Source organism: Bubalus bubalis, chromosome 15, assembly GCF_019923935.1.
Source record: "Bubalus bubalis isolate 160015118507 breed Murrah chromosome 15, NDDB_SH_1, whole genome shotgun sequence".
Taxonomy (NCBI): Eukaryota; Metazoa; Chordata; class Mammalia; order Artiodactyla; family Bovidae; genus Bubalus; species Bubalus bubalis.
Window position 1 is genome coordinate 76,429,442 of NC_059171.1, and position 22,291 is coordinate 76,451,732.

General features: G+C 39.0%; 1 long non-coding RNA gene across 1 annotated transcript; it reads left to right on the plus strand.

Moving 5' to 3' along the window:
* The first annotated feature begins 12,099 nt into the window (after positions 1-12,099).
* Positions 12,100-16,844, plus strand: LOC123329405. Its single transcript, XR_006544794.2, has 2 exons — positions 12,100-12,383; positions 16,550-16,844. It is a non-coding gene; the product is annotated as an uncharacterized LOC123329405 (long non-coding RNA).
* Positions 16,845-22,291: the final 5,447 nt, after the last annotated feature.

Genomic DNA, 22,291 nt, shown 5'->3' on the forward strand with positions numbered 1-22,291 from the left:
TAAGGAATTGAATCATCCCATTTATGATAGGTCAGGGTGAACCTATAATGTAAGAGGAAGAGAAGAGGGCCTAATTAGGGACTAGGCTGCCCATTCCTTCTCCATAGCACAAAGCTGTCCCACATATAGCTTCATACTCAACTGTAATCATGAAACATAACTCAGCAGAACAGAAGAACAGAGCTTTGTATCCAAGTATTCAGGTTCTGGGGGTTCCCCAGTGGCTCAGTGGTAAAGAATCTGCCTGCAGTGCAGGAGCCGCAGGAGATGTGGGTTTGATCCCTGGGTCGGGAAGATCCCCTGGAGAAGGCATGGCAACTCATCCTAGGATTCTTGCCTGGAGAATCCCATGGACAGAGGAGTCTGGTGGGCTACAGTCCATAGGGTCGCAAAGAGTTGGACACGACTGAAGTGACTTACCATGCACACACGCATGCTAGCTGTGATTCCTTGGCACTCAGTGACTGCGTATATGTTAGGAACCTAGTCATTATTGCTTAGCTTATTAACCTGGTTCATTTCAGCGCATATTGTGGGTGTGTTGTTATAGGTACAGAACTGCTATACCATAATTCATTGTTGTTCAGTCACTAAGTCATGTCCGACTGTGACCCCATGAACTGAAGCACACCAGGCTTCTTTGTCTTTCACTATCTGCCTGAATTTGCTCAAACTCATGTCCGTTGAGTTGATGATGTGATCCAACCATCTCATCTTCTGTCACCCGCTTCTCCTCCTGCTTTCAGTCATTGCCAGCATCAGAGTCTTTTCCAGTGAGTCAGTTCTTTGTATCAGGTGGCCAAAGTATTGAAGCTTAAGCTTCAGCATCAGTCCTTCCAATGAATATTCAGGGTTGATTTCCTTTAGGTTTGACTGGTTGGATCTCCTTGCAGTCCAAAGGACTCTCAAGAGTCTTCTCCAGCACCACAATTCAAAATCATCAGTTCTTCAGCACTCAGCATTCTTTATGGTCCAACTCTCACCATCTGTACATGACTACTGGAAAAACCATAGCTTTGACTATAATGACCTTATAGTTGGCTTTTTAATACACTGTCTAAGTTGGTCATAGCTTTTCTTCCAAGGAGCAAGCTTCTTTTAATTTTGTGGCTGCAGTCAACACCTGCAGAGATTTTGGAGCCCAGGAAAATAAAATCAGCTGTTTCTAAATAATAAGTTGTTTGCCTGAGTTTTCCAGGAACTTGGGAATCAGCTGTGTCTAGTTCAGACTTAGCTGGTTAAGACCGGGCATGTGCAAGACTCAGCTCCTTGACCTTTTGATAGCAGTGGACCTCAGATCAAGTTAAGGGCCTCCGTTTATTAAAGGTGCATGCTCTCCACACCTTGGACTACCTTGCTGCATTATTTCTTATCCCATAAATACCCCAAGTGCCTTGCCTTCTGCGAAGTAGATCTGAGACTAGTCCTTCTGTCTCCTTGATTGGCTGCCTTGGGGAAAAACCTTCTCTTTGCCGCAAACCTCCATGCCTCCAGCAGTTTGGCTTTCTCTGTGTTCAGCAAAATGAACCTGGTTCAGTAGCATTACATCAGTTGGAAAAATGGAAGTTCACAGCAATTAAGAAGTTAAAAAGTGTACCGGTAGTAAATTATAGAGGTATTAAAACCTAGCTGCAGTGCTTTTCTTTCTTCTTTTTTTCTCTCTCTCTCTGTTTTTGTTTTTGTTTTTCTGACTCACCGTGAGACTTGCAGAAATTTTTTTTTTTTTTTTTTTTTTTTTTTTTTTTAGGCTTGCAGAATCTTAGGTCGCCCAACCAGAGATTGAACCTGGGCCTCAGCAGTGAAAGTGTCAAGGCCTAACCACTGGATGACCAGGTAATTTCTCAGTTATTTAATTCCTTCATTCCATGTGAATTGAGCCCTTGCTTTGTGCAACCTATGCTGTTGGGGACTCAGAGATATATCTTAACATAGGTTTTTCCTGAAAGATGTCAGCGGCTCCTGGTTACTGCCTAATACAAGCAAAGCTGGAAGTGATCAGTGGTGTGGATGGGGTAAGCTTTCAATAGCAGGACTTCACTACTAAACCAAGTTTTCACAAGGTTTAAATGATAGAACCACTAAGACTCAAGAAGTTTTGTGGGAAGTACCATGAACTCTTGAGCTGTTCAATGAATGAAGGAGACACACTATCAAATTCATATTACTGCTGGGGAAGTTTAGCAGTAGAATTTCAGCCTCAGGAGGAGTTGAACTCTCCTGATTCAGTGCCCATTCTGTATCTTACTGGCTGTTCGACTTAGAGTCAATGAATTACACTTTCTGAGTCTGTTTGCAGCTCTTTTATTTATTTATTGGTTTTATTTATTTTAAAATTTTTATTGGAGTATAGTTACTTTATAATGTTGGGTTAGTTTCTACTATACGGCAGAACGAATCAGGTATTTGTATACATATATTCTCTCTTTTTTGGATTTCCTTCACATTTAGGTCATCATGGAGCATTGAGTAGAATTCCCTGTACTATACAGTAGGGTCTCATTAGTTATTTATTATATTGTTGTTATTATTCCATAGCTAAGTCAAGTCCTATTCTTTGTAACCCCGTGGACTGCAGCACGCCAGGCTTCCCTGTCCTTTATTGTCCCCTAGAGTTTGCTCAAATTGATGTCCATCAAGTCAGTGATACCATCCAACCATCTCATCTTCTGTCATCTGCTTCTCCTTCACCATTAATCTTTTCCAGCAGCAGGGTCTTTTCCAGTGAGGCAGCTCTTCACATCAGGTGGCCAAATTATCAGAGCTTAAACTTTAGCATCAGTCCTTCCAATGAATATTCAGGGTTGATTTCCTTTAGGCTGGACTGGTTTCATCTCCTTGCAGTCCAAGGGACTCTCAAGTTTTCTCCAGCACTATAGTTCGGAAGGATCAATTCTTTGGCACTCAGCCTTCTTTATGGTCCAACTCTCACATCGATACATGACTACTGAAAAAACCATAGGGTGGTATCATCTGCATATCTGAGGTTATTGATATTTCTCCCCACAGTCTTGGTTCCAGCTTGTGATTCATCCAGCCCAACATTTCACGTGATGTATTCTGCATATAAGTTAAATAAACAGGGTGACAATATACAGCCTTGATATACTTCTTTCCCAATTTTGAACCAGTCAGTTTTTCCATATCTGTTTTTAACTGTTGCTTCTTGACCTGCATACAAGTTTCTCAGGATGCGGGTAAGGTGGTCTGGTGTTTCCATCTCTTTAAGAATTTTCCACACTTTGTTGTGATCCACACAGTCAAAGGCTTTATCATAGTTGATAAAGCAGAAGTAGACGTTTTTCTGGAATTCTCTTGCTTTTTCTATGATCCAGCATTTATTGGCAATTTGATCTCTGGTTCCACTGCCTTTTCTAAACCCAGCTTGTACATCTGGAAATTCTCCATTCATGTACTGATGAAACCTAGCTTGAAGGATTTTGAGCTATACCAGAATATTGTATCACTGTACCTGACCCAAAGAACTCATAATCCAGAGTGAGCAATTTCCCCAAATACATTCAGAGAGAAGTATCAGGAGAATCCCAGAACACTCTGAAGCTGGATGCAACATGTATATCTGTGAAGTTGCTTTTTTTTTTTTTTTTTTTGGAATGAACCTCTATAAATCTCAACAGATAGGTAGAGATATTTGTGACTCACTAACTGTTGAGAATGATTGACTTAGCTATGAGAACAGAACACCTTGAGAGCAGAGAGGTACCTGGAGAAACTTTAAACCTGGGAACAGGAAAAGGTCATATACAAGAGTTGGCACCTTCCTAACCAGGAGGAAATCAGACAGGGAGGAGGAAAATTACTTGAAGGGAGCAGCTAAAGCAAAGGCGTTGATCCAGCACCATGTCTGTGGTGAGCTACAAGCACTTCCTTTTAACCAGGATGTAAATAAAAATGAAAAGCACTCTGGAGTGCTTACCCAGAGATGAGGAGATATGTGATGGAGGACCTGTATGTTAAGTATATTGAGGCCAGTGGGTGACCACCTAAACATTATAAATAAATCAGCAATATAGTCCTACATAGCATGAAGAATGGATCAAATGAGGTGAGGACGGATTAAGGTTGACTGGGATATGGTAATACAGTGTGGACTCTGGCACTGTCATGACACAGAGGAAATCGTCCGGGTCAAAGGTGCCCATTCGGTGCCCTTCCCAGCAAGTCTGAATACACCGAACCACCTGCATACACTACTCTCTCTGGTATAAGCTTTCGGATCTTAGAAACTCTAGTTAGGCTATGTGAATGTATTGAGTGAGTAGAGTTTGTGTGGGAGACTCTTATTCAGACACACCTATTTAAATGGCACCAGCAACTTAATCTTCTTACCAAAAACAAAGTGATGCAAGGCCAGAAACTGTTTTCTCCCACTTTTCCCTCCTGTGGATTGTCATGTGGCTACAAAATGTGCTTCTAAAATGACAAATTTCTCCTTAAGTGAAAGCAAACCAAGAATAAGTCCCAAGGAAAGCAGTTTTCTGAAAATTACACAACGGAGGATCAAATTGTCCTTTTCTCATGCAAATGAAGTCCTGTAGGACCAGCAGAGCATTGCTCCATAAATCATTCTGTGCTCTCGCACAAACTTAACACAGTTCCAAATATGAGGCCATGAGTGTGTTTAATCGAGCACTAACCAAGTGGCACAGCCGGTTAAGCCTGGTGCCTATTTGAACATTGAGCTTCTACCATTAAAGTTCTTATTCTGTGCTGCCACATATTTGCTTAGTTTTTTTGTGTGTGTTTTTTAGAGAATTATTTTATACTTTTAATTTCTTAAATTGTGATCGAATTTAGCATCTTAATCCTTTTAAGTGTACAGTTCAGGGGCATTGAATACATTCATATTGTTGTACAGCTATTATCCCCATTCACTTCCAGAACTCTATCTTATTTGCTTAGTTTTTAACCAAAATTCTCTCCCACTAGACTCTGAACTACTTGAAGTCAGGAATGAGGACAGCAGTCAAAATAATAAAGTGACAAATTTTGAATGATGGTAGTTCATGTTTATAATACAATATATGTCACACAATTTGAATTCATTACCTTATTCACATTGTTCACAGCAACCATTTGAGATTGAAATAATTATGTTCATATTCAAATGAGGAAACTGAAGTCTGAAGAATTTATATGCCTGAATCCAGTCTCATGGGTAGTAAGATATAGGAGTAAAATTTGAATCAGTCATTTGTCTCCAGATCAGCTCATACAAAACTATTTTCCCTGCTCAAAAATCAGACACTGTGTTTCAGTATCAATGATAACCCTCTGCAATGGGTGAGACAGCTATCATTGTTTATACATGACAAATTAAGATGCTAAGTAGCTTGATTCACATTTTTTACCTAGTGGTATGGCTGGGTTCTATTTGGGAAAAAAAGCTGGTTTGTTTTTTTTTTTAATTTAAGAATTACATCATGTCCAATAGTTGGTATGATAATTGTTAGAAAGTCAAACAGTGATATTAACATTTTAAGCATTTATAAGGTTAGAACTTTGAAGAAAACATTGTTAGTGTTTACTCAACCTGGAAGTTGATTTCTTCTTTCAAAGACTCCAGATGTTTGTATTATATAAACATTTATATTTATATAAACAAATATATTTAAATTACAAATATATATTTATATAAATACATTTATATAAAATATTATAAATATTTATAATTTTTAAATTATAAATATTTATAATATAAATTGATATATTTTATATTTATAATATTATATATAATATTATAAATATATTTATATTTATATAAATAAATACCCTAGTAACTCACAGAAGAAAATGCAGTTTAAGGACTTTGCCTTTCCCATACGTGAACCTTCACACTTGCGCAGAGTTCCATCTCCTTCAGGCTGCATATTACAAGACAGTTAATTGTGTTCTCTCTTGTCTCATCTATTTGCTTTATTTTCTCTTTCTTAATAGCACATGAAAGTGTGAGGTTTTTTCCTCTTCATCCAGTTCAGTTGCTCAGTTGTGTCCAACTCTTTCACCCCATGCAGCATGCCAGGGCTCCCTGTCCATCATCAACACCCGGAGCTTACTCAAACTCATGTCCATCAAGTTGGTGATGCCATCCAATCATCCCATCCTCTGTTGTCCCCTTCCCCTCCCACCTTCAATCTGTCTCAGCATCAGGGTCTTCTCCAATGAGTCAGTTCTTTGCATCAGGTGGCCAAAGTATTGAAGTTTCAGCTTCAACATCAGTCCTTCCAAAGAATATTCAGGACTGATTTCCTTGAGGATTGCCTGGTTTGATCTCTTTGCAGTTCAAGGGGCTCTCAAGAGTCTTCTCCAAACCACAGTTCAAAAGCATCAATTCTTCAGTGCTCAGCTTTCTTTATAATCCAACTCTCACATCCATACATGACTACTAGAAAAGCCATAGCTTTGACTAGATGGACCTTTGTTGGCAAAGTAATGTCTCTGCTTTTTAATATGCTGTCTAGGTTGATGATTGTTTTTCTGCCAAGGAGAAGGCATATTTTAATTTCATGGCTGCAGTCACCATCTGCAGTGATTTTGGTGCCCCCCCAAAGAGACTTCATAGTCTCTCACTGTTTCCATTGTTTTCCCATCTATTTGCCATGAAGTGATGGGACCAGATACCATGATCTTAGTTTTCTGAATGTTGAGTTTTAAGTCAACTTTTTGACTCTCCTCTTTCACTTTCTTCAAGAGGCTCTTTGTTTCTTCTTTGCTTTCTGCCATTAGTGTGGTGTCATCTGCATATCTGAGGTTATTGATGTTTCTCCTGGCAATCTCGATTCCAGCTTGTGCTTCATTCAGCCTGGCATTTTGCACGATGTACTCTGCATATAAGTTAAATAAGCAAAGTGACAATATACAGCCTTGACGAACCCTTTCCCAATTTGGAACCAGTCTGTTGTTCCATGTCCAGTTCTAACTGTTACTTCTTGACCTGCATACAGATGTCTCAGGAGGCAGGTAAGGTGGGCTGGTATTTCCATCTCTTTAAAAATTTTCCACAGTTTGTTGTTATCCACACAGTCAAAGGCTTTGGCATAGTCAATAAAGAAAAAGTAGATGGAACTCTCTTGGGTTTTTGATGAACCAACAGATGTTGGCCATTTGATTTCTGGTTTCTCTGCCTTTTCTAAAGCCAACTTGAACATCTGGAATTTTACAGTTCAAGTACTGTTGAAGCCTGGCTTGGAGAATTTTGAGCATCACTTTACTAGCATGTGAGATGAATGCAATTGTGTGGTAGTTTGAACATTCTTTGACATTGCTTTCTTTGAGATTGGAATAAAAACTGACCGTTTCAGTCCTGTGGCCACTGCTGAGTTTTCCAAATTTGCTGGCATATTGAGTGCAGCACTTTCACAGCATCATCTTTTAGGATTTGAAATAGCTCAACTGGAATTCCTTCACCTTCACTAGCTTTGTTCATAGTGATGCTTCCTAAGGCCCATTCAACTTCACATTCCAGGATGTGTGGCTCTAGGTGAATGATCATACCATCATGGTTATCTGAGTCATGAAGATCTTTTTATATAGTTCTTCTGTCTATTCTTGCCATTCTTAATATTCATTCAGCTTGTGTTAGGTCCATACAATTTCTGTCCTTTATTGTGCCCATCTTTGCATGAAATATTCCCTTGGTATCTCTAATTTTTTTGAAGAGAGCTCTAGTCTTTCCCATTCTATTGTTTTCCTCTATTTCCATGCATTGATCATTACTGCAAATCTAGACATATTTTAAAGACTTCCTCTTACATAAGTGCAGAGAAATTGTGCAATTGTAGTGTGAAACATGGGGTAAACTTTTTGCATGATTTTTTATCTTTGCAGTTTCATAACAATCCATAATCTCTCTTGAGCCTAAGCCAACTGGGTCTTTGTATTTAAAACTATCATTATTTATTTTATCTGATACTGCTACTTGGTAAATCCAGTATTAAATTCTTAGCCACCATACTACTTGACACTTGGTAGTATTTGACCTATTGCTAAACCTTTCCTCTTTGGAGTTCTTCCCTTTAGATTCTTCTACTTTTCATACTTATTTTCAGTATCTTTTTCTGAATCTTTCTCAGTTTCCTCACTTCTTAAAGCATTGCATTACCTCAGAGCTCAGTCTTATGATCTTATCTCTTCTCTCTTCACATTTTTTTTCCTTGTGGAAGTCTATCTAGTTTTATGTCTTTGTGAAAGTGTTAATCGCTCATTCATGTCCCACTCTTTGCGATCCCATGGATCCTTTGCAATGCCATGGACTACAGACTGCCAGGCTCCTCTATCCATGGAATTCTCCAGGCAAAAATACTGGAGTGGATAGCCATTCCCTTCTCCAGGGGATATTCTCAACCCAGGGATCGAACCAAGGTCTCTTGCGTTGTAGGCAGATACTTTACCATCTGAGCCATCAGGGAAGCCCATATTATATAGTCTCTTCAGTGGTGACCAGTGAAGCTGTATCTCCAGCTCTGATTTCTCAGCTGGATTCCAGGCACATATTTCTAATTACCTGTACTATTATCCTGTGGCTGCCAAAACAAATTGCCATAAACAAGTGTGTGAAGTTGCTCAGTCATGTCCGACTCTTGGCGGCCCCATGGACTGTAGCCCACCAAGCTTCTCTGTCCATTGAATTTTCCAGGCAAGAATACTGAAGTGGGTTGCTATTTCCTTCTCCAGGGGATCTTCCTCACCCAGGGATCGAACCCAGGTTTCCCACATTGCAGGCAGATGCTTTACCGTCTGAGTCACCAGGGAAGCCTCCATAAACAAGGTGGCTTTAAATAATAGACATTTATTCTTTAGTAGTTCTGGATGCTGCAAGTCTGAAAGCAGCATCAGCAGGGATGTTCTTCCTGTGGAGTTTCAAAGAATACATTTTGCTCCTTCCTGTTTTGAGGGGCTCCAGGCATTCCTTTGCTCATGGCTGGACAACTGCACTCTCTGCCTCCACAACACATGGCCTTCTCATCTCTCTTTTCACATCTATCTTTGCCTTTCTCATAGAAGGATGAATGTCATTTGATTTAGTGCCCACCCAGATAATGCATATTCCCTGGTGGTTCAGATGTTAAAGCATCTGCCTCTAATGCGGGAAACCTGGGTTCGATTCCTGGGTCGGGAAGATCCCCTGGAGAAGGAAATGGCAACCCACTCCAGTATTCTTGCTTGGAGATTCCCATGGATGGAGGAGCCTGGTGGGCTACAGTCCACGGGGTCGCAGAGTCGGACACGACTGAGCGACTTAACTTTCACTTTCAGATAATGCAGGATAATCTCATCTGAAGATCCATAACTTGATTAAATCTGCAGACACTTAAAAAGAAAGTCACATTCATAGTTTCTGAGAGGTGGGCATAATTTTAGGGGCCACCTTTCCGTCCACTACAGTCTGCTTTATGATCCCCACAAATTTGTGTCCATCTCACATGTAGAATATCTCACACCATTCTAGCATCCAGAAGTCTCAATTCCTTAGAATATCACCTTCAAGTCTGAAGTCCCACCTGGATATATATGTACTTTACTCAGAACCCACAAAGTGCTGTGTAAGTGCTAAACACAAATGGAGAGTTGAATACTTAGCAGTCACCCTGCTGGCTGCTTATAACTCTTACAAGGAGTCTAAAATAAGATACCACTTGATCATCCCATTTTATAGATGAAGAAACCAAGGCATGGGGGATTCTCTATCATGCCTGATTGGCAATGCACATTTATGCAGTTAATAAGTAAGAGCCAGAATTCAAATGCAGGTAGTCTGTTCCCAGAATTTGCATTTTTAAAGTATTTCCTGCTGTCTTACTCAAGAGGAATGTGGCAGCCAGAGTGCCAAATTGTCCTTTAAACCTTCCTTCAACCCAAATAGTTGCTGGGTCATGTCCTACTCTTTGCAACACACGGACTATAGCCCACCAGGCTCCTCTGGGCATGGAACTCTCCAGGAAAGGATACTAGAGTGGGTTGCCTGTACCTTCTGCAGGGGACATTCCTGACCCAGGGATTGAACCCAGGTCTCCTGCATTACAGGCAAATTCTTCATCATCTGAGCCACCAGGGAAGTCCCAATTCCAGAATTTTCAACTATATAAATTGAATATCAGCCACCAACAGGATTTTGCAAGAAAAAAAATTGTGTTTCTATTAAGATTGTGTTTAGTTGGTTCTTTGGTTGTTTTGAATTAAGAAAAAATATGAGGCATGAAGGTTTACCTATAGTTAATTATCAGTTCCTTCAATTGCCTCAAAAAAAGTCCTAATGTGAGAAAATAATTCTTGTATAATATCGTAGTTTCTGATTCTCTCTTGCCTCTTTGTTGCTGTTGTTCAGTTACCCAGTAGTGTCTGATTCTTTGAAATCCCATTGACTGTAGCATACCAGGCTTCCCTGTCCTTCATTATCTCTCTGATTTTGCTTAGATTCATGTTCACTGAGTTGGTGATGATCTATCTTATCCTCTGTCACCCCCTTAACCTCCTGGCCTCAGTCTTTCCCAGCATCAGGGTCTTTTCCAATGAGTCAGCTCTTCACATCAGGTGGATAAAGTATTGGAGCCTCAGCATCAGTCCTTTCAATGAATATTCAAGGTTGATTTCCTTTAGGATTGACTGGTTTGATCTCCTTGCAGTCCAAGGGACTCTCAAGAGTCTTCTCCAGCACCGCAGTTTGAAAGCATTGGTCCTTTGGTGCTCAGATTTCTCTTGCCTCTTAAGTTGTTAAAAATAGCTTGGAAATTTAAATCCACTTATATTTCCTTAAGACAAAGGAAAGGGGTCACCATATGACATAAACTCATATTTAACCTAATATTATAGGAAAAGAAGTGATGACTTAGTATTACTGAATTTATAAAGTTTTGAGAGTCTCAAAGAAATGAGAGAAGTGAGTCTCAGGGAAGAATTACTCTAGGTCTCAGAAGTTTAAGGATTTGAACCCTGTCCTCTCCCCAGTCCGTCTTAAAATGAGTTGCCTCACTTTTTGGAGTCAGTCACTCCTTATTTATGTAAAAGTTATAATAAGACCTTCTTTATGGGATTATGCGAAGGATCTGGTAAGATAGCACACAGAACTTTCTGTGAAATCATAAAGTTGCACATAATCCCTGGTAGGTTTGACTTGAAACAGTCTGGTGGTAAAACAGCAAGCCCATTACAACCGGCATGGGTAACTGCGTTGTCTACAGTGAGAACCGAAGGAAGTAATCAGGAGCAAGTTACAGACTCACGCGAAGCGACGATGACACGTAGACGCTGAAAAAGTGTGACAGTGTGAATGTAACACTGAGAAGTTAGACTCGTGCAAAGTTAGGGTTGTCGAAAGGCTAGAAAAAAGGGCAGGTCTGATGAAGTCAAGACAGCTGCTAGCGTCACCAGGCTGTATTTAACAAAGCAGGTATTAGCGTGATGTTTAACACTTTAGCAATTTACCATTAGGAATAAACTGGGGGAAACAAATGCAAAACTGTGACAGTTCAGCCCCTGAAGGAACCAGTTGGTAAGAGTGAAATATACGAGTCAGTTGTTAACTCTGGACCTCCAATGCAGATAGATGACCCAGTAAGCTGTTTGAAGAGGCATCCTTCAAAATCTATTTTCTACATAATATCTACATGATACCGCATGTTCTTTAGATTTGGAGGAGAGTTAATTAATTCTGTCACTGTCGCTATCAGCATGTAAAGGCATTGTTCTCTAAACTACACTGATGTCAACAGAGTGATATATCCTAGCCCTGCCCCTGGAGCCATCAGCTAATGCCTCTTTCCTCTTATCCTATCATTTGTGTGTCTTATTCCCTGCCCAGAGAATGTCTGAACTGCTGTGATTCTTGCGTCTGCTGAAAGATGTAAGTTCAAGGTATTAAGAGAGATCTCCCAGGAACCCAAAATAACAGTCATGTCCTTAGCCATAATTGATTGGAATGTCATTGCTGAAACTCACAAAGATGTTGATGACGCTGATTCAAAGTAATTTACCCTCCGGATAAATGACGAGGTAACGGAATTGTGTCATCCCAACTGCTCCCTCTGCCTCCGGTCTGTGTTGCCTCTGGGCCAGCATCGCCTCAGATGCCGCACAGAAGAAGCTAAGATGCCAACTGAACTGTCCCTCCGGGCTCAGACTCCCCTAAGAGCACTCTGCGGATTCATAATAAAAAGTGCTACCTCCTTAATTTAGCACGAAGGCTTAATCATGCTCCGTGTTGTTTTTATTTTTTAGCTTACTTGGTACTTCATCTTCCCTCAAGTACATAAAGAAAAGCTTCAGTTTCCCACAGTCTCCATATCGGGCCTCTTCTTTTTTGCACGGATTTGTATCCTGCCCAGCCGGCCTCTTTCTTCAGTCTGATTTCTTCTTGCTCCTGCTGAAAGGTAAACATCAAACATTGCTTTCTCCCAAGAGTTTCTTGTCCTTCTTTAGGCCGTCAGGATGATTCTAGAGACAAGCTCAGTCAAGGCCACACAGGAGATATTTAGTATGTGTATGCTGGAAGAGGGAGAAGGCAATGGCACCCCACTCCAGTACTCTTGCCTGGAAAATCCCATGGACACAGGAGCCTGGTAGGCGGCAGTCCATGGGGTCGTGAAGAGTCGGACATGACTGAGCGACTTCACTTTCACTTTTCACTTTCATGCATTGGAGAAGGCAATGGCAACGCACTCCAGTGTTCTTGCCTGGAGAATCCCAGGGATGGTGGATCCTGGTGGGCTGCCGTCTATGGGGTAGCACAGAGTCGGACACGACTGAAGCGACTTAGCAGCAGCAGCATGCTGGAAGAGAAAACAGATGAATGAACCTATGAACTAAATCAATAATACACAGACACAAAATGTAAGATGCATCCAGCTAAGCAAGAGAGTATCAGATGTTCCTACTTTAGCTTTTTTATAGAGTGAAAGGAATATTTTTGACCTAAGAAGATCTTTTTTTGTGTGTAAATCTCTCATGAGAGGTGAGGAAACCTGGGTGTGGACCGATTCAGGTTTCCAAACTAACATTACTTGATGACAAAGAGAAATAAGTACTAGTGGCATTAAGCTTTATATTCATTTTACAAATCCAGTGGTTTGTCAGGCGTATTTGCTAATAAAAGCTCCTAGAATTTTTATCATGCTTATGACTTCAGCCTTAAGAAGTATTAGGTACATGAGATAAATGTTTGTTGGATAAAAGAATGGATGAATGAGTGAACAAATTATATTTCTGAGAAGTACATTAAAATTCTGGTAGAAGTAAAAGGTCCTGTGTCGTGAAGGAAAGTACGCAGTCCAAGCGTCAAGAGACATGGGTTCTGTCTCTGGCTCTGCCATTCTCTCTCTATGTGACCTGGACTCCTTCCAGAAGTCTCTCTCCTTAATTTCTGTGACCCCCCAGTCTTAATCTTGAAACTTTTGTTCCTTTAAAGTTATAATTTTTTAGGGGATATGTATTATCTTTCCTTCTGATTTTATGCAATCTCTCTAAGAGAATCTCATTACTAACTTGTTTATTCCAACATATATTTTTAAAAATTTATATTTTTATCCCAGACTCTATGGCTATGATTCACTAAACAAATATGTTTAATACTTTCCATGTGGTTGACATTGTCCTCTAAATATTCCACACATTTGGCATGCTCAAAATTGAATAAATAATCTTTACTGAAAAAAAAAATTAACACATATATTACAGGTCATCCTAGGTAATGATAATATAACCAAATTGTTCAAGTGAGAAATTATGGATTCTTTCTAAATCCTCTCTTCCTCCTGTGACATTCTATACGTGCCACTCTAATGCTCCTCTTTAGATATCACACAAAGATACTGATTTGACTCCATATGTTCCTCAAGGTTCTTATAACAACTCTTGTCATTATCCTGTCACTCCAAAATCCACCTTCACACACTTGCCATGATGTTCTCAGGAAAAATTTAAAAAGTATACACACAGCATATGGACCATCTATGATTATGTGTCACTTTCTTGCTTAAAATCTGCAAGTATCTTGCTATACATGTAGCTTCTTTCAGGGTAAAGTGGCGGCTCCAGAACACAGTCCTCCGGACCCCAGTCCAGCACCCTCTTCTGCTGCTCCTCTGCCTGCTGAGGAGCCCCGATGTGTTTCAGTATGCTGCGTTGTTTTATGCTCCAGTCGATCTGCGTATACTCTCACATCTGATTTATTGGTTCTTATCCCTCTCTTCTGGATCAATTCCTGCTTATCTTAAAGATTATGGAAGGAAATAATAAGACTCTGTAAATTGAATTGATTTAGAATGTGGTATGGCAGAAAGAATGAGTGATCTTTTTGATAACATCCTGTTTTCTGCTTTTCTTTTATAGTACTAAGAAGAATTGAAAAAGTTACCTAACCTGTCTGTATTTCAGTCTCCTTATCTATAAAACAGTGTTTTCAATGCAAGGAATGGTAACCTTCTTTCTTTGTAACAGTCCTAAGCTTTAATGAGAACTGAATGGCTCATTTTGATCTCATCACATGCTCAACAAACATAAATTAATTCTGAAGCACAGAAATGCCATTCCGTACAACTGAAGATGTGATGGTCAGAGATTAGTTTTCCTTCTTATCGTGTGGGCATTGTGTTTCATGATTCTTAAGAGCTCTCACAATACATTTTTTAGGATAAGGAAAATAAAGAACTATACACATGTTTTTTTCATGAATGTTGTTGGGGAAAGAATATATACAGCAGGCAAAGGCTATTGATAAGTAATTAAATCTCCATTATATTCTACCATGAAATTTAGACTGAGAGAATAATTGTGTACAATTAAAGTCCGGTTTCTAGATTTTGATAACTCATGCTCTGTGATTTAAAATCTGTTTACAACAATACAAGATGGTCTAATATTGGGAAAAACATTTCAGCTTAGACAGCACACATAAGGGAAGGCATGAACACTTACTGTGTTGTCTTTCTAAGGGCTGCTCTGGACCTGCTCTGTTACTTACAGTAGCCTCCATAAAACCCTTCTCTGCTTCCCAATGTTGATTGACAGAAGATAAAGGACTCCAGTTGTGATGAAAAATTACCAGCAAATTGTAGTCTTCATACAAATGCAATTCCTTTTATGTTAAAAGCCCCTGAATGGAGGAAATGCTGCTTTTATGTGAAACACATCAATTACAAAAAGACTTTGGTAACTGCTCCTCTGGTTAAACTAAATTTAACTTTGAGGATTAACAACATTTGCTCTTTCTGTAGGTGCTTGAGGAGTAAAGTTTGAGTGACCCTTCCAGTGAGGGTGAAAAAAACTAGGTGTCAAAAGATTGAAATGGAATAAAGATGATATTTGGCCTGAAATAATTTGTCTATGTATTAGAAAAAAAAAATGGTGACTTGATTTCTACCAAAAAGTAACTGGATTGTACATACTTTCTTTCATTTATTTATTCCTTTGTCTCTTTAGCCAGGTATTTTTAAAGATCCAGATACAAAATTTTTGAAAATGTATCAAAAACTTACTAATAGTTCTATCCCTTACTAAAGGAAACTTCTTGATTGCGGAAGTCATTTAGCATTTAAGCATCTTAGTTTCCTTATATACAAAACAGGAAAAAAAAATTTTGTTAATAGAAAAATCCTCTAAAGGACTCCAGGCCTCTTTCATCCTGTCTGAGAAAAGAAAAACAAACAAACAAAAGATTATAACAGAGATTGAAAGAAAAGCAAAGAAACTTATGAACTCTTTGGGCTGGGATTTCTGATTTAGTAAGCATAGAATTTAAAGTTCCATTTTCTATTAATTGTAGTCTTAGAATTTACTCTTCAAAATATCTTTTCTTTAATGATATCAATGGAGTAAAAGTCCAAAGCCTCCTTCTTTTTAGAAAGGAGTTCCCTTAGGCATCTAATAAATGGCAGAGTGGAAGCTAAGCTACAAGTAAGGTGAAGAAAGACTCATGATTTTAGGGGAAAAAAATGTTTGGTACAGTTTTTCTATTTTAATTTATTGCCTCTTCTTGCTGTTAGGAATTGTGATAATTTGGGTTCCATTTTTACTGTGTAATTTAAAAATAAAAACAACACATGATAAAATCTGTTTAATAATTACAATCAAAATTATAATTTTGGGCAACTTTTATATAAAATATATCTATTAGAAAAAGCCTGATGCAATAGCTCTCCCAGCTAGCATCTCCCCAGCTAGCATCTCTTCCAACATCTCCCTTTGTGAATTAACCACACTGACTTTTCAGGGGCATCTTGTTGAACAGCTTTAGTGATTCTTCATTTGGTAGGATGAAATCAGATATCACAAGATTGAACATAAATAAAGATATAATTGAAAGTAACTATGCATCATAAACAAATATTGGAATTGTTTGAGTTCTGCAAAAAATTGCCAGAATTGTACACAATCCCAAGTGTGGGCGCAGTTGTACCTAGAAGTAGACTAGCTGTACTCACAGTATGGCCTGTGAACCTCTGAATGTCCTCAACATTCTTCCAGGGGGTCCATCAGGTAAAAACTCCTTTCATAATAATATTAAGATGTTAATTGCTTTTCACTCTGTTGACATTTGCAGTGATGATCACACAAGAGCAATGACGGTAAAGCAACTGGTGCCTCAGCGTGAATCAAGACACCAAAATGTCCTGGCAGTCATTATACTTGATGAAGCAGTAGCAATAAAAGTGTTAATTCAATTAAACCTCAAGTCATGAATATACAGCTTTATGATAGTCTGTGTGACAAAATATTAATAGAAAGTGTACATAAAGCACTTCTGATATCTGATGGTTGTCTCCGAGAGGAGGGGGGAACACTTGAGAGGTTGTTTGCATTAAAAGCTACACCAGCTGTTTTGGGTTTTACTGTTTTGTTTTGGTCTTATTTGGAATACTAATTTTACATAATAACTAATTTAAACTGGGGCTTCCCAGGTGACTCCATGTAAAGAATCTTCCTGCCAGTGCAGGAGATGCAAGAGATGTGATTTGGATCCCTGGTTTGGGGAGATGCCCTGGAGGAGGCAATGGTGATGCACTCCAATAATCTTGCCAAGAAAATGCCATGGACACAGGAACCTGGTGGGCTACAGTCCATAGGGTCACAAAGAGTCGGGCACGACTGAGTGTGCGCACACACACACACACAGACACGCAATGGAAACTATGGTTATCAGACTTCAGTATTGACAGCCATTTTCTTGAAAATGAAAGGAATGAATGACTGACTTCAAGGAAACAGCTATCAGTATCTGTGGTCAAAGATTTCAGTGTTCACGTGAAACCTAGAATTTTAGAAAATAGAATTGTTCCTAGTGCTTATCGTGTTTTCTAATGAGAATAGTGATGATGTTAATAATATGATTTGCAGAGAATAAATCTACTCTGGCTGTTTAAGGCATACGGGGACTTATTTTAGGGTATTAAATGGATTACAATGTCATTTCTAATCTTAAAAAAAAGAAAAATGGATTCTAGATTTATCCTTTAGAAATAGCTCCCCAAGCTACGCTTGAGGACAGGGCTACTGAGAGATCTCCTAGGATCTGACGATCTGCCAGGTTGGGCGGCTGCTGTTGTAACCGCTTGCTTAGAATCCACATCCACACCACAGACTGAGTCTGCTGCTATTGATGGTGGGGCTACAGCGAGGCTGCCTGTGCTGAGGTTCGCCTCAGTGGGATGCAGGAAAAGCCAGTGACACAGGTTCGATCCCTGGGTCAGGAAGATCCCCTGGAGGAGGAAATGGCCATCCACTCCAGTGGGATAGAAGCTTCATGCCCAGCATCTCAACATTTTTAGCAAACTCTGTCAACAGTTTGGTTGAACTTTGGACATACAGTACTCCTGAAAGACAGTATCTATTTCTCCACACAGACTTGGTGTATATTTCATATTCTAATCATCTGTTAACTCTTTAAGTCAGTAAGCTGCTTTCAGTTCCAAGCAGCTATGCCAATGGTCTCTAGAGTTACTTCTTTCTCTATGTCTTAGAAATGTGTATATATATATATAATTTCTCTTAGAAATGTATATATACATTTCTAAGAGAAATTACTTATATACTTTTATATGTATAAATATATATATATATATATATATATATATTTCCTTGAATAAATGTATTTCTTCAAGGAAATGTAATCCTGTAGTTATCTTGGGCTTCTGAAGAGGGACCAGTAAAAGTTGTCCAAAAATTATCCAGTATCATCCTTAAATTTTGTTCCAGAAAATATCAAATTGAAATATCTAGATTGTGTTCCAAAATGTTACAGATTTTTATCCTAGAAAGTAGCATATTCCACTAGTATCAATCAGTAGCCTTATGATTCTAGAAAGATTCTTTAAGAGTCATCATAGAAAAGAACATGTCATACCTGTTTTAATGGTCTTACAGGAAAGAAAAATAAGGCTGTTACTTTGCAGTAAACTCTATAGGGAATTCTTTCTGTCAGTTTACAGGAAGTGTTAAAATCGTGTAATTGTAACCATCTCTCCACCTGCTGTTTCCTGTATTTTTTTTTCCTTTAAGGATCATTATAATTTATCTTTGAGCATTTTGAGTATCCAGAAAGACCACCAGGCTTCTCTGTCCAGGAGATTTTCCTGGCAGGAACACTGGAATGGGTTGATATGCCCTCCTCCAGGGATCGAATCCTGAACCCTGTCTCCTGCATCACAGGTGGATTCTTTCCCGGCTGAGCCTTTGAGAAAGCCCTCATTTATCTAAGCAGGCGACATTTGCATTATGATGGCCCGTACCAGAACATCTTCAGTTATGTAGACTAGTGGGCTCATAGCCAACTCATGCCTTCAGGTGAAGCAGCCTTGAGCTCCATCTAGAGGCTGGAGTGAAGAACTTACATATAGGGAACTGTGCAGAAATTAAGGCGTCACCATTAGTTAGGATCAACAAGCTAGAATTTAATCCTAGGTTTCCTTCAAAGAACACAACAATTGGGTCTGTTAAAAAAAGTGCAGAATTGAATAGAATTAATTCCAAGAAAACTACTTATAACATTTTCTTGCACACACTAAACATTCAAAAATATCAGGTATTATTGTTGTTGTTACCCCTGAAATCACTAACTTGCTACCTGGAACCAAAATTAGGCTACTAGTAGATAGGTACTCTATTGTTGCCCCAATGCAAAAATACTGGAAAATGACAAGCCACCACCTGTCACTTTATGATAATAAAATCTTAATTTAAAAAGTCCTATCACCAAAATCCGCATCAAGCTCATCAAGGTCAAGTATTCAAAGAGATTGCTGTTTGGAATCAGATTGTGTGGTTTCTTAAGAGACATGTAAGCAAGTGCTAATCATCATGTAATCACTTTGAATTTGTATTGTAAACACTTATAACTATCAATTTTAAAGAGTTTCCTTGTAAAGCTTTAAATGGTGTTCACATAATTTCTTCATTGCAGTGCATTTTAATGAAAGTGGAAAAACACCCTTGGAATTCTTGGAATTGAACTACATGCTGATTCTGTTACTATTTCAGGGTATGTTTGAAATGGGCATATTTTATAGCTAATCATAATAGGAGAGTTTCAATGACCCTAAGTGCTTTTTTTTTTTTTAATATCAGGATTTCTTTTTTTAGTCTAGTAAAAGTCATAATGAAAATCATGATATACCAGAGTGGAGCTTCGGTTCGTTTGAAGGTCATACCTCAAGTTTTTTTGAGATACATGCTGGAGTTAAAAATGCCTGTCAGAGGAGACTTGCCCAACATTGGTGGATGGAGAGAGGCTAGGGGGTATATACTAGTTGAAAATCAGCAGTGCACAATCCGTTTCTACCTGTTTCTCCCTCTGTTTAGACATTTCACAAGGTGTTATTAAAAAGGACATAACTGTTAAGAATTTTCCTCAGACTGAAGAAAAAAATCAACCTTTGAGATAAAATGTGTTAAAAGATAAACTGAAACCTATTAAATGTTTTAAGAGCTCATTTGAGCAAAAATCCATTCTAATCAGGCAGCCTCAATATAGCAGATAGAAAAGAGCTCCGAGGATCTGTACAAAGTGAAAGACCTTTATGCACAGAAAGAGGCAGAAACAGAAAGACCTATTAAGCTAAAAAGCAAGTGGGTTATGACAGGATTCCAGTGGAGCTATTTCAAATCCTGAAAGATGATGCTGTGAAAGTGCTGCATTCAATATGCCAGCAAATTTGGAAAACTCAGCAGTGGCCACAGGACTGGAAAAGGTCAGTTTTCATTCCAATCCCAAGGAAAGCAATTCCAAAGAATGCTCAAACTACTGCACAATTGCACTCATCTCACATGCTAGTAAAGTAATGCTCAAAATTCTCCAAGCCAGGCTTCAGCAATACATGAACGGTGAACTTCCAGATGTTCAAGCTGGTTTTATAAAAGGCAGAGGAACCAGAGATCAAATTGCCAACATCTGTTGGATCATGGAAAAAGCAAGAGAGTTCCAGAAAAGCATCTATTTCTGCTTTATTGACTATTCCAAAACCTTTGACTGTGTGGATCACAATAAACTGTGGAAAATTCTGAAAGAGATGGGCATACCAGACCACCTGACCTGCCTCTTGAGAAACCTATATGCAGATCAGGAAGCAACAGTTAGAACTGAACATGGAAAAACAGACTGGTTCCAAATAGGAAAAGGAGTACATCAAGGCTGTATATTGTCACCCTGGTTATTTAACTTATATGCAGAGTGCATCATGAGAAACGCTGGGCTGGATGAAGCACAAGCTGGAGTCAAGATTGCTGGGAGAAATATCAATAACCTCGGATATGCAGATGACACCACTCTTTATGGCAGAGAGTGAAGAGGAACTAAAAAGCCTCTTGATGAAAGTGAAAGAGGAGAGTGAAAAAGTTGGCTTAAAACTCAACATTCAAGTGAAAATGAGTATACTACCCAAAGCAATCTATAGATTCAATGCAATCCCTATCAAGCTACCAACAGCATTCTTCACAGAGCTAGAACAAATAATTTCACAATTTGTATGGAAAAACAAAAAACCTCGAATAGCCAAAGCGATCTTGAGAAAGAAGAATGGAACTGGAGGAATCAACCTACCTGACTTCAGGCTCTACTACAAAGCCACAGTTATCAAGACAGTATGGTACTGGCACAAAGACAGAAATATAGATCAATGGAACAAAATAGAAAGCCCAGAGATAAATCCACGCACATATGGACACCTTATCTTCGACAAAGGAGGCAAGAATATACAATGGATTAAAGACAATCTCTTTAACAAGTGGTGCTGGGAACTCTGGTCAACCACTTGTAAAAGAATGAAACTAGAACACTTTCTAACACCATACACAAAAATAAACTCAAAATGGATTAAAGATCTCAACGTAAGACCAGAAACTATAAAACTCCTAGAGGAGAACATAGGCAAAACACTCTCTGACATACATCACAGCAGGATCCTCTATGACCCACCTCCCAGAATATTGGAAATAAAAGCAAAAATAAACAAATGGGACCTAATTAACCTTAAAAGCTTCTGCACATCAAAGGAAACTATTAGCAAGGTGAAAAGACAGCCTTCAGAATGGGAGAAGATAATAGCAAATGAAGCAACTGACAAACAACTAATCTCGAGAATATACAAGCAACTCCTACAGCTCAACTCCAGAAAAATAAATGACCCAATCAAAAAATGGGCCAAAGAACTAAATAGACATTTCTCCAAAGAAGACATAAAGATGGCTAACAAACACATGAAAAGATGCTCAACATCACTCATTATCAGAGAAATGCAAATCAAAACCACTATGAGGTACCATTTCACACCAGTCAGAATGGCTGCAATCCAAAAGTCTACAAGTAATAAATGCTGGAGAGGGTGTGGAGAAAAGGGAACCCTCTTCCACTGTTGGTGGGAATGCAAACTAGTGCAGCCACTATGGAGAACAGTGTGGAGATTCCTTAAAAAACTGGAAATAGACATGCCTTATGATCCAGCAATCCCACTGCTGGGCATACACACTGAGAAAACCAGAAGGGAAAGAGACACGAGTACCCCAATGTTCATCGCAGCACTGTTTATAATAGCCAGGACATGGAAGCAACCTAGATGTCCATCAGCAGATGAATGGATAAGAAAGCTGTGGTACATATACACAATGGAGTATTATTCAGCCATTAAAAAGAATACATTTGAATCAGTTCTAATGAGGTGGATGAAACTGGAGCCTATTATACAGAGTGAAGTAAGCCAGAAAGAAAAACACCAATACAGTATACTAACGCATATATATGGAATTTAGAAAGATGGTAACAATAACCCTGTGTACGAGACAGCAAAAGAGACAC